The sequence below is a fragment of the Musca autumnalis genome, unplaced genomic scaffold (genome assembly GCF_047663935.1).
Source record: "Musca autumnalis isolate F117 unplaced genomic scaffold, ASM4766393v1 scaffold_1, whole genome shotgun sequence".
NCBI classification, from domain to species: Eukaryota; Metazoa; Arthropoda; class Insecta; order Diptera; family Muscidae; genus Musca; species Musca autumnalis.
The window spans coordinates 131,124,843-131,136,431 of record NW_027411644.1 but is presented as its reverse complement, the minus strand read 5'-3'; the positions used below and the strand labels follow the sequence as shown (position 1 = coordinate 131,136,431).

At 35.3% G+C, this 11,589-nt stretch overlaps 1 protein-coding gene across 3 annotated transcripts in view; it reads left to right on the top strand.

Annotated features, from left to right (window-relative positions):
* Positions 1 to 11,589, top strand: part of Snap25 (Synaptosomal-associated protein 25kDa) — a 762,009-nt gene that overhangs the window by 727,607 nt on the left and 22,813 nt on the right. The gene's annotated exons all lie outside the window — the stretch shown is intronic.

Here is an 11,589-nt window from a genome sequence, read left to right as displayed (position 1 = left end):
AGTCTCTTTGTGAAAAACTTAAAATTACAAAATTGTTCTTTTGACATATTATCTTAAGTGGGATAAGTATTTTTGTTTTTGTATTCGGAAATAAGACAATTTTTTGTTTACATACATACTTAAAATAAGAGTCGTAAAATAAAATACATGTCTATCTCACCAATTTGTTTTCCCTTTAGTATGGTTTGATGAAAAATATTAGTTGTTGTTTTCAGATTTATTTAACCTTCTGGTTCTTGGGCCAACAGTAGAAATAATTACCACCTACATTTTGTTTATTTAAGTTTAGATTCAGTTTATTTATATTTAATACAGTTTAGACCATTTCTTTTCTTATTTATAAACAATAAACCAAATTTCTTTTCACTTCACTTCTGTTTTGTTGGTTGGGCAACGGTACGGAGCGACCACTTGTTGTGCTTTTACTTTTAAGAACTTTTGAGAGAGTGAGTGCTACAAGTCAATGTTCTTTTTAAAACCAGATTACTCTGTCGGTTCACCAATTATGTGACGCCGGCATAATTAATGTGGCCACAAATTTATGCGTAAAATGATTACGCATGGCCACCGATCAAATTGTAAATAAAGACACGTTAAGTTTATAAAAGGTAGCTCGCGCTACCATACCGCCGCCCATGCACATATGTATGTGCATCCTTACCAGGTAGTTGTTATGTATAAAAAATTAAATAGAAAAAACATAAAGTTCAATAATATGAATTCAAATTTAGAACTTTAAGTTATATTTGAGTTAATGGCATGTTAAGACAACTATAAGTATGTTTTAAGTATATGTTCTTTACAAGATAATTTTAAGTTGTATGTGCTTTAAGAAAAAGGGAACTTTAATTAAGTTATGCTATGTTGAACAAATTTACTTTAATTTTTACTTCAGGTATGAGATCAATAAGCAATAAAACAAAACTTAATTGTAATTCATAAATCATAGGACCACAGAACTTACGGGCTACTTAACGACTTATCCTCTCTTCATTTGTCCTGTTTCTCTTTGCTGGGTTTTTGCTCACGTTGACCTTCTCCAAAGAACACTGGCTCAAATGCTGTGTGATGGATCAATACCTGACCGGCATGACCAATGACGTTGCCCTTGAATACCTGTGAACCTACTTCCGATCCAAGGACCAAGTTGTATGGGAATGGTATATGCCAGCGTGGATCGGCCAGAGTCGACTTAAAAACTGGATGGTCTCTCGTCCAATGGGTGTCCAAGGGAGCCTTTGGAGTTTCGGCAAATCTAGTATCCTCGATGACGCAGCGGACAGATACGTGGTCACGGTCGAACATACGATGACGTAGGCGGCAATGTGTAGAGTCTGCGTATCTCTCATTTATATTGTTCAGCGGCATCTAGAGTGATAGCAGAAGTTTACGAGTTGGATCAATGACCAATCTGATAGTTTTGTTGTAGCTGGTATCGTCAGGATATAGGCGAACTAACGCTTTCATTGGGAACCATATATTTCCAGGAGCGACTGGATGCAAAAGAGAATTATGGTCACTGCGACATCTTGTGCACCGTGATTCCGTGAGACAGTCATTGCGTTGGTGGGATTGTGCCAGGCAATTTACGCATAAGCGCAGTTGGTCAACCTTCAAACGTCGACGACCTACATATATCCATCGCTAAGAAACGGGTGCAGTCCCGTATAGCATGGAATTTGGTGCATATTGGACAGGGATACGGTTCGTTGAAATTGGACATCTATTACTGGGAATAGAAAGAAGGAATTAGCTGTTGTATGAGAAGGATGAAATGAAGACATGAAATAGTAGTTTAGTGGTAAGAATTTTATCTTTGTTTGAAGAATCGCTAGGTAGTAGGACCATCTTGTGAACGGGCCTGGTAATTTGACCATTTTGTGTCTTAAGCTCCGCAACTCTTACTCGGTCATCCGAGCCACGGAATACCTTAATTACTCTGCCTAGACGCCACTCATTGGGATGTAATGGCTCATTTTTAATAACAACTAAGTCATTTACTCGTACGTCATCTTGAGGACATTTCCATTTATTACGTTTATTAAGTTCCCTAAGGTATTCCTCTTTCCATCGACGGCAAAACTCATGCTGGAGGGCCTTAAGTTTACGCCAACGATTCAAAATACTGTCGATATGAGCCACTTCTTCTGGCTCCGCTGGGATTAAAATCGGGGCACCTAGTAGAAAATGCCCAGGAGTAAGGGCAGATAAATCTTCAACTTCGTCCGAGAGAGCTGCCAATGGTCTAGAATTGAGGCAAGCCTCAATGGTAGCAAGTATAGTCGAGAATTCTTCAAACGTATGCTTTATTTGACCGCTAACCTTCTTTAAGTGCTTCTTAAAACGTTTAACTCCCGCCCATAGTCCTCCCATATGAGGCGCAGCGGCGGGGATAAAGTGCCACGAAAGTTTCTGATAACCATATTTTGCTATAACATCTTCTCTGACTTCTTTGATTAAGGCTAGAAAATTCGCATCAATTTGCCTGGCAGCGCCTACAAAGTTTCTGCCATTGTCGGAGAAAATTTGAATTGGACAACCTCCGCGAGACACAAAGCGAGCTAACGCTGCCATAAATGCTGGTGTGGACAAATCTGAAACCGCTTCTAAATGTATGGCCTTTGTAGCGAAGCATACAAAGAGACATACGTACCCTTTGGTGATACGACAATACCTTCCAGCGAAACTTTTCAACTCAAACGGTCCAGCGAAGTCAACACCCGTATTAGTAAACGGGCGATTGAATCGAGTTCGCTATTCAGGCAGAGGAGCCATTATCTTTCCTTGGAACTTCTTGTTATATAGGACACACTCCTTACAATTTCTTATATAGAACTTAACTAAGTTCTTTGCTTTAAGTATCCAGCATTCAAGTCTTATAGTGTTTAATAGTAATCTAAGTCCACCATGCAAGACCATTTTGTGGATAACATCTGCATACAAAAACGCCAGTTTACTATTATATGCGAGTATAATAGGGTGTCTTTCACTGTAACTTATAGTGGTAGTGGAACCAAGCCGCCCATTTGCCCTAAGTATGCCATTTTTGTCCAAAAAAGGAGTTAATGTCAATAAAGGACTACTAGATGGTAGCTTCTTCTTTTGTGTGAGGCATTTCATTTCCTCAGGAAAATGTCGAACTTGTGGTAGAAAGAAAAGACGATTTCTGGCAAAGGTAAGTTCTTCAGCTGATAGCCTCATTCCTTTGGAGCCACTAGATCCTACCTTCTTTGAGCGATGAAAGAATCTAAAGATGTAAGCCAATACATAGATGGCCATTAAGAGCGAAGAAAATCTTTCAAAAATATCAAACGGTTTAACATCAGTCTTTTTGATCGAGGGGTTACTTTTTTTCTAGTGGTGAAACATTTAGATTGCAACTTCTAATGTGCTGATGTTTTATGTATTGTTCATTAATTTTTAGACCTTTTAATGTTTAACCTTTTCTTCGATCTAGCAACATGAACCTGGACCTGTTTTTCTTCTTCTCTCGTTTCATAGTGTTGGGTTGACATGGGCCACATAGATTTGTCTTTAACAAGCCAATCAGAACCATGCCACCATAAATTATTGCCCTCCAGATCCGCAGGAGTCAGGAGTCGGGTTGCTAGATCAGCAGGATTTTGATTCGAAACGACGTGCGTCCAATTCCTATTTCCTACCATTTCTAGAATACTCGCTACTCTGTTAGCCACAAAGGTCTTCCAATTACAGGGAGGCTTTTTGAGCCACGCCAATACTATCGTGGAGTCGGACCATAGATACAAATCATAATTTCTTGGTTCAAATTTACTTAGTGTGCTACTTACTAATTCTGCCAATAATGTTGAGCCGCATAGCTCAAGTCTAGGGAGCGACGGTTTTTTTATTGTAGCTACTTTAGTCTTTGAAACTAACAAATTTGAACAGACATAATCGCTTCTTTCAATCCTTACATAAATAGTGGCAGCATAGGCAACCTCAGATGAATCACAGAAGCCGTGATATTCTAAATACTTTACAATCTTGAGTGAAACCTACCCGTCGGGGAATTGAAATCTTATTTACTTCATTGTATCTTGAAATAGAATTCAACCATTTTTGTAGAGCAAAAGGCTTTATTAACTCGTCCCAGCCTTTCTTATCGAGCCACATATCCTGCATTATAATTTTTGCTCTAATAACTATAGGTGCTAACCAGCCTGCTGGGTCGAAAATCCGTGCTATTAAAGACAATACCTCTCTTTTAGTATAAGTAGGCTTTTTTAAAATCGGTTCTGTATCAAAGTAGAAAACATCATCCAATGCATTCCAACGCACTCCTAACGTCTTTGCAGCACTTTTCCCGTCGAAACACAAAAAACTTTCACTTAATAAATGCTCAACTGGAATGACATCAAGAATTTCAGCAGAATTGGATGCCCATTTCCTTAAATTAAAACCTACCTTTTCTAAAATTCCGATTAACTGATCTCGGGCCTCTTTAACTTCTGAGGTACTATGAGCTCCTACTAATGTATCGTCTACATACATTGATTCTCTCAAATATATTTGCTCCCACTGAAATGCATTCTCTTCATCGTCTGCTAATTTCGCAATGTTCTAAGAGCCAAATATGGTGCACAGTTCACCCAAATGTCACCGTCTTTAACTTATAATCCGAAATTTCTTCATTTTCTGATTCCCTATATACAATTCTCTAATAACAAGTGTGCTTGGGGTTAACTAAAATTTGTCTATACATTTTGCAAATATCGGCATTCACGACAAACTTAAAAAACCACCATTTTAATACTAGTGTTACCAAATCTGCTTGTAACACAGGACCAACTACAGCATGTCGTTTAAACTTAGACGGTTTGATGAAGGGCTCGATGCATTAAAGACTACACTAATTTCGTAGTGGAACTTTCGGGTTTGAACACTCCGTGGGAGGCAAGTAATGTCCAGAGCCACGATCCTATCTTCTACTTTGACCATATGTCCTAAGTTTATATATTCTTTCATACTTCATGATTTAATTTTTTATTCTCAGGAGATTTGAGCAAAACTTGTTCCGTTTCTTAAAAAATTGTTTAACTGCAATGTAACGATTTGGACCCACTTCTGATACGTTAGGTTTAAAAGGAAGGTCTACCATGTATCGTCCTTCAGAATTCCTAAGTGTTGTAGATCAGAATATTTCTTCGCATTTCTTATCATCTTCTGACAACACTGGCTTATGAGACACTTCTTCTAACTCCCAGAATTTAGCTAATTGCTCATCTAAGGAAACTTTTGTAAAATGAGACACTCTTATATTTAAAGACGGATCCTTTCTTGTTGTTGGGCCTGTCACAATCCACCCAAATATTGTTTCCTGAGCCACTAATATCTTGAAAATACCATGCATAACTCCGCCTCTTAGTATTGCAGGATATAAATCCCCTCCTAGAAGTATATCTATCTGAATACTTCGATAAAAGTCTGGATCGGCATATTCCAGTTTTGGTAGATCTGATATGGTAGTATTACAAAGAGAATGTGTAGGGATGTCACCTGTTACATGTGACCCCACTAAAGCTGCTACTTTGAGTATAATGTTGGGATTTATGTTTGAGCTTATATCAAAAGACGTCATCTAATTTGATCTACTAACGACTTCACCGTCTAAACCTGTTACTTCAGCTTGAACAGGGACAGTCGGCAACTTTAATAGTTTTTGAATACGCTCAGATATGAAACTTTCATCAGAACACGGGTCAATTAGTGCTCTAACCTTGTACGTTGAGCCATAGTAACAAATGTTGACCCAGGCTGTGGCTAACATCACTTTTTTGCAACAGAAGTATGATGGGTTTTGAACTGTATCTATTTTCTCTCGAGCTTCAGTGGACTGTATGTTATTACTTTTAGATGAGCTAGCCCGACTTGTGTTATTTGTAATAATGAAATCTCTGTGTAATAACGTATGATGTTTCTTTTGACACTTAGCACAGCCATTTGGGCTAGTGCAATTTACATATAGATGGCCTATCTTTAAGCAATTGAAACAATACTTGAATTTTCTTAGTATAGAGGCTCAATTTTTCTGATCCATTGACAAAAACCTTTTACAAGAGCTTATTTGATGCGATTCATTACATTATTTTCATTGAAAGAAATCGCTTTTAACATGATGTGTTTTCTGACGTTTAACTCTAACACTAGTCTGGTGACTTTTTTGAGAACTAGTGGGCCACTGGGAGTTGGTAGCGGTTACATCTGTTAAAAACTCATTCATTTCCCTCCACGAAGGAACCTCTGTCTTGTTTTTAACCGACTGCTCCCAGAGATTCAAAGTCTGCTGCGACAATCTAGCGGAACACAAGAAAACAAATATCGGGTTCCACGAGCCAATATCAATCTCGTACAACTTCAACACCGATATACAATTACACTGTGATACAAAAGTGGACAAAATTTTTTTGCAGGATTTCTGATGCACAAATTCGGTTTTGTGGGAGTCCATAGAAGACGAAAATACCTTTGGTTTCTTTGGGTCACTTCGGGTTTTGATTTTATAACGGTAAATGTAGTGAAAAATGGGCTTTCTTGGATTTTCAAATTTAAACGGACATTACTTCTTTTTTCCACAACCGATTTGCACACACTGTCTTTCATTATAAAGGGGAGAGTAATGCCTTTCGAACAAGCCATAGATTTTTAAAATCGGTTAACAAATGGCTAAATAATAGTGGTTTAAGTGTGACAAAAACGCATTAAAAAACAGTAAAATGTTTTTCCTTGTGCTCTAGGCTGCGTAAACGACACCTAACAGTACAATTATTTACTGTTACAAGTAGGAAATTTAGTTGGCTTTCCAAAATGGGAAAAACCAACGAAATCGGTTGAAAAATTAATGCGTTATGACATTTTTTGTGTTTCAACTTTTTGGTTTTTTTTTCATATTTTCCTTTATAAAAGATGGGTATCTTAGCATGTATGATTCTAATTGTGATTATCCTGCTTAACAATTACGCACAAGGTATCAATGTTTTAAAAAGGAAAATATGAAAAAAACAAAAAGTTGAAACACAAAAATTGTCATAACGCATTAATTTTTCAACGGATTTTGTTGGTTTTTCCCATTTTGGAAAGCCAACTAAATTTCCTACTTGTTAACAGTAAATAATTGTAATTTTACTGTTTTTAATGCGTTTTTGTCACACTTAAACCACTATTACTTAGCCATTTGTTAACCAATTATCCAATCTATGGGTTGTTCGAAAGGCATTACTCTCCCCTTTATAATGAAAAACAGTGTGTGAAAATCGGTTGTGGAAAAAAGAAGTAATGTCCGGTTAAAGTTGAAAATCCAAGAAACCCCATTTTTCACTACATTTACCGTTATAAAATGAAAAACCGAAGTGACCCAAAGAAACCAAAGGTATTTTCGTCTTCTGTGGACTCCCGCAAAACCGAATTTATGCATTAGAACCCCTGCAAATTTTCACTGTAGCACAGTGTTATTAACGTCTCGCTGTAATCTTTTTACTTCAGCAGCAGAGTTTTGATGACATGGCAACATATTAAACAAAAGTCTTAATTGACTATTAATTAACACGCGCTTATTTTCATATTGATTCTTTAAATTCGACCAAGCAATATCAAAATTTTTCTGCAGTCAGCGCAATATTCCTATTGATCTCCCTTGCCTCACCATCTGTCTTTTGGAACCAATAAAATAACTTCTCGACTGGACTTAGCCCTGCGTTATAAATAAACAATGCCGTAAACAGGTCTCTAAATGTGGGCCACGTTACATAATCTCCACTAAAAATACCTGTATCATACGGCGGAACATGTATTAGAAACTTTTGCTTTGAAGCCACTGTTTCCTCTTCTTTTGATGAAACTTTACGCTTTGCTTTTGAAATTATGTTTACACACCTAATATAAATCTTATGGGCTTGAATATATTTAGAAACATACTTCTTTTTATCTTTTGCTTCTTTAGCGACACTATCATTTTAATAATTGCAAACTATTTTCTCTTATATCTTAGACTTGCCAAATTTTTGTTATCTTACGTAGTAAACAATTGGCAACCTCCGAATTAGAATCACCAAACAAAACGCACAAAAATTCTTATTAGAAAACGAAGATCCAATAACACAAGCAGATATCAATTCCTCAGTCTGTATGTATGTAAAACATAAGAAAATGCATTACAAACCCCTTGAGTTGCCTCTATTTATTTACATCTGCAAAGAGCCACACCAGTGTTGACTAAATTCTCACTCCGCTTTCTCTATTCGCCCTCTCAAATTAGATAAATATGCACGTACAAACACACTCAGTTACATAAATATATTTACTTCAACAAGAGCAACAACAATGTTCAGTAAATTCTCAGTCTGTATTTATGTATCCCCTCTAAGCAGAAAAATATGCACGTACAAACAAAGGCACTGATCTATCTCCCTTTATTTACCTTAACAAAGAGCTACAACAGCGTTAGGTAAATTGCCAGTCTGTATGTCAGTAAAACAGACGAATATGTATGTACGTACAAACGCACTGACCTGCATCAATTTATTTACTTCAACAAAGAGCAACAACAATGTTCAGTAAATATGCACATGAAAACACAAACTGAGCCACATAAATCTCTTTACTTTAACAAGAGCAACGACAATGTAAAGTAAAATTTCAATCTTTCCTTATGTATTCACCCTTTCAAGCAGTCAAATATGCACACACAAACACACACTGAGCCACATAAATTTCTTTACTTTAACAAGAGCAGCGACAATGTAAAGTAAATTGCCAAAATGTATGTATGTAAAACGGTTAAAAATGTGCATATGTACAAGCGCGCTGACCTTCCTCACTTTATTTACTTCAACAAAGAGCAACAACAATGCTGAGTAAATCCGTCGTCTGTATTTATTTATGTATGTACCTTCTCTATGCAGGCAAATATGCACATACAAACAATCGCACTGATCTCCAAAAATGTTTACTTTAACAAGAGCAACAACAATGTAAAGCAAAATTCCGAACTGTTTGTATGTAAAACATAGACAAAAAATATGTATGTACAAACGCACTGGCCCGCGTCAATTTATTTACTTCAACAAAGAGCAACAACAATGTTGAGTAAATCTGCAAAACTTCATAGCTATGTATGTACGTTTGTAAGTTTTTTTGTTCTTTGCTATTTATTATTTACACTGCATCTTTTCTTCTTCTTATCTTATGTAAAATTTTGCCAAACTTGCTGATCGACAATGGTATCTATTTAATGATATCCAGTCCGTTCTTTTTACATTTGTATGTGTGTGTGCGCGTTGAGACACAAAATTAGCCTTTCACAATTACTTTTCACAAAATCTTTTTATAACAATTAAATGGAAAACACATGCATGAAAAGTATTAGTTGTTGTTTTCAGATTTATTTAACCTTCTAGTCCTTGGGCCAACAGTAAAAAAAATAATTAAAATAATTTTGAGAGAGTGAGTGCTACAAGTCAATGTTCTTTTTAAAACCATACTACTCTGCCGGTTCACCAATTATTTGTAAAAAAAGACACGTTAAGTTTATAAAAGGTACCTCGCGCTACCAATACAATTTTTTTTTGTTTAAGATTACTTGTGATATTTCTTTAACACATTTTTATGAAATACTTTTTCTTTGTTATTAATTCTTATTGTAACATTTAACTTTTCAATATTGATTATTTCATATGGACCATGATAAGATGATTAATTTTTTCTTGTATTCTCTTTTTTAACTAAAACTAAATCTCCTATTTTAATATCTATTCTATTCGTATTATTTAATGAATTTAAACTTCCTTAATTTTAGTTTGTTCAATTATAGCGTTTTCTAATGAAAGTTTTAACCTAAGCGTTAATTCTTCAGCATAATTCTCTGTATCATATACCTGTTCACTATTCATTACTTTCTCGCCTGGCATTGTTGGTAATTTTCCAAAAATTAATTCGAATGGTGAATACCCTGTGTCAACATGTGGAGTTATGTTGTATGCAAAAGCATAATATGGTATCCATTCATTCCAATTATCGTTATTCACAAAAGAAAGAAAATATTCGTTTAGAACTCTATGATTTCTTTCAACTGAACCTACTGTCTCATGATGGTAAGGTGTAGAGAACTTCAGTTCTATATCTAACAGTTTACACATCTCATCCATTAGTTCATTTACAAATTCTGTGCCTCTGTCAGATTTTAGAGTCTTGAATATTTCATACTTCAGTATTAAATGTTACTGATTTGGCTTCTTTTGTTTCCATTGGTACTGCAATTATGTATTTCGTCAGTTCGCATTGCATAGTCAATATATATCTATAGTTATCTGAGGGTCTTAAGGGTCCTACAGTGTCAATTACTACTTTATCAAAGCTTTTTACCGGTGTATCAGTATTCATTAATGGTTCTTTGGTATGTTTTATTTGTTTATTTCTTTTGCACAAATCACATGTACATACGTATTTCTTTACCATCTTGCACATATTCTTCCATATATATTTTTGTTTAAGTTTCATAATGTTTTCCTTACTCCAAAATGACCTCCGCATGGTGTATCATGATATAATTTTATCAGTTCATATTTTTCTTTTTCATTAAATATTTTTCGAGGATTTTCATATAAAAGAGTTCTGACGTCACTGTTTTTCAAATATTTATTCATTTTTTCTTTAAATTTCCCATGGGTTATCAGTTTAAATATATCGTCACTTTTACTAAGTGCGATACTCTTAATACTCAATCTGCTTAACTCAGATGGTAGCTTCTCCAAAATAGTATCTATATAATAAGGATTATCACTACATCTTATGGCCAATTTGTTCACAGAATGATTATTAAGAAAAGTGAATTCTTTTGTCGACACATCAATTATAAATTTTATATTTTTCAGCTAGCTTTATATCTTTAATGGATGTACATTCCTATACTTTGAGTTGATCAGGCTCATCGGGATATGTCATCTCATTATCTTTATCCATACTGCGCAATTTATTTTTCATTCCTCGTGTTATCACCAGCGATTTCTTAACTTTTTCGTCAATATTCTGAGGTATCATTGTTTTTAATATATTGGAGTCTATTTTTATACGTGAAAGTGCATCAGCATTAGTATTATTAATTCCTTTCTTATACACAATTTCAAAATCATAATCAGATAGTTCTAATCTAATTCTTGTCAATTTGAAACTTGGATTCGTATGAGAAAACAATGAGACTAGTGGACGATGATCCGTAACCACTATAAATTTCCTACTATAAAGATAAGGATGAAAAAATTGAATTCCCCAATGTATACCCAATAATTCCTTTTCAATAACTGGCTTATTCCTCTCATGCTTATTCAAAGAACGACTTGCAAAAGATATTGGTCTGCCATTCCCTATTGCTCCTTGCGACAGTATTGCACCTAGAGCAAAATCAGAAGCGTCTGTAGTTAGTATAAAAGGTTTATCAAAATCTGGATACTGTATAATTGGAGTTTTATCAACTTATGTGTCTCAAATTACTTTTGGCATTGTTCCGTCCATTCAAATTTAGTGTTCTTCTTAGATAATGAGTTCAAACATGTAGTTATTTCGGCAAAATTTTTAATG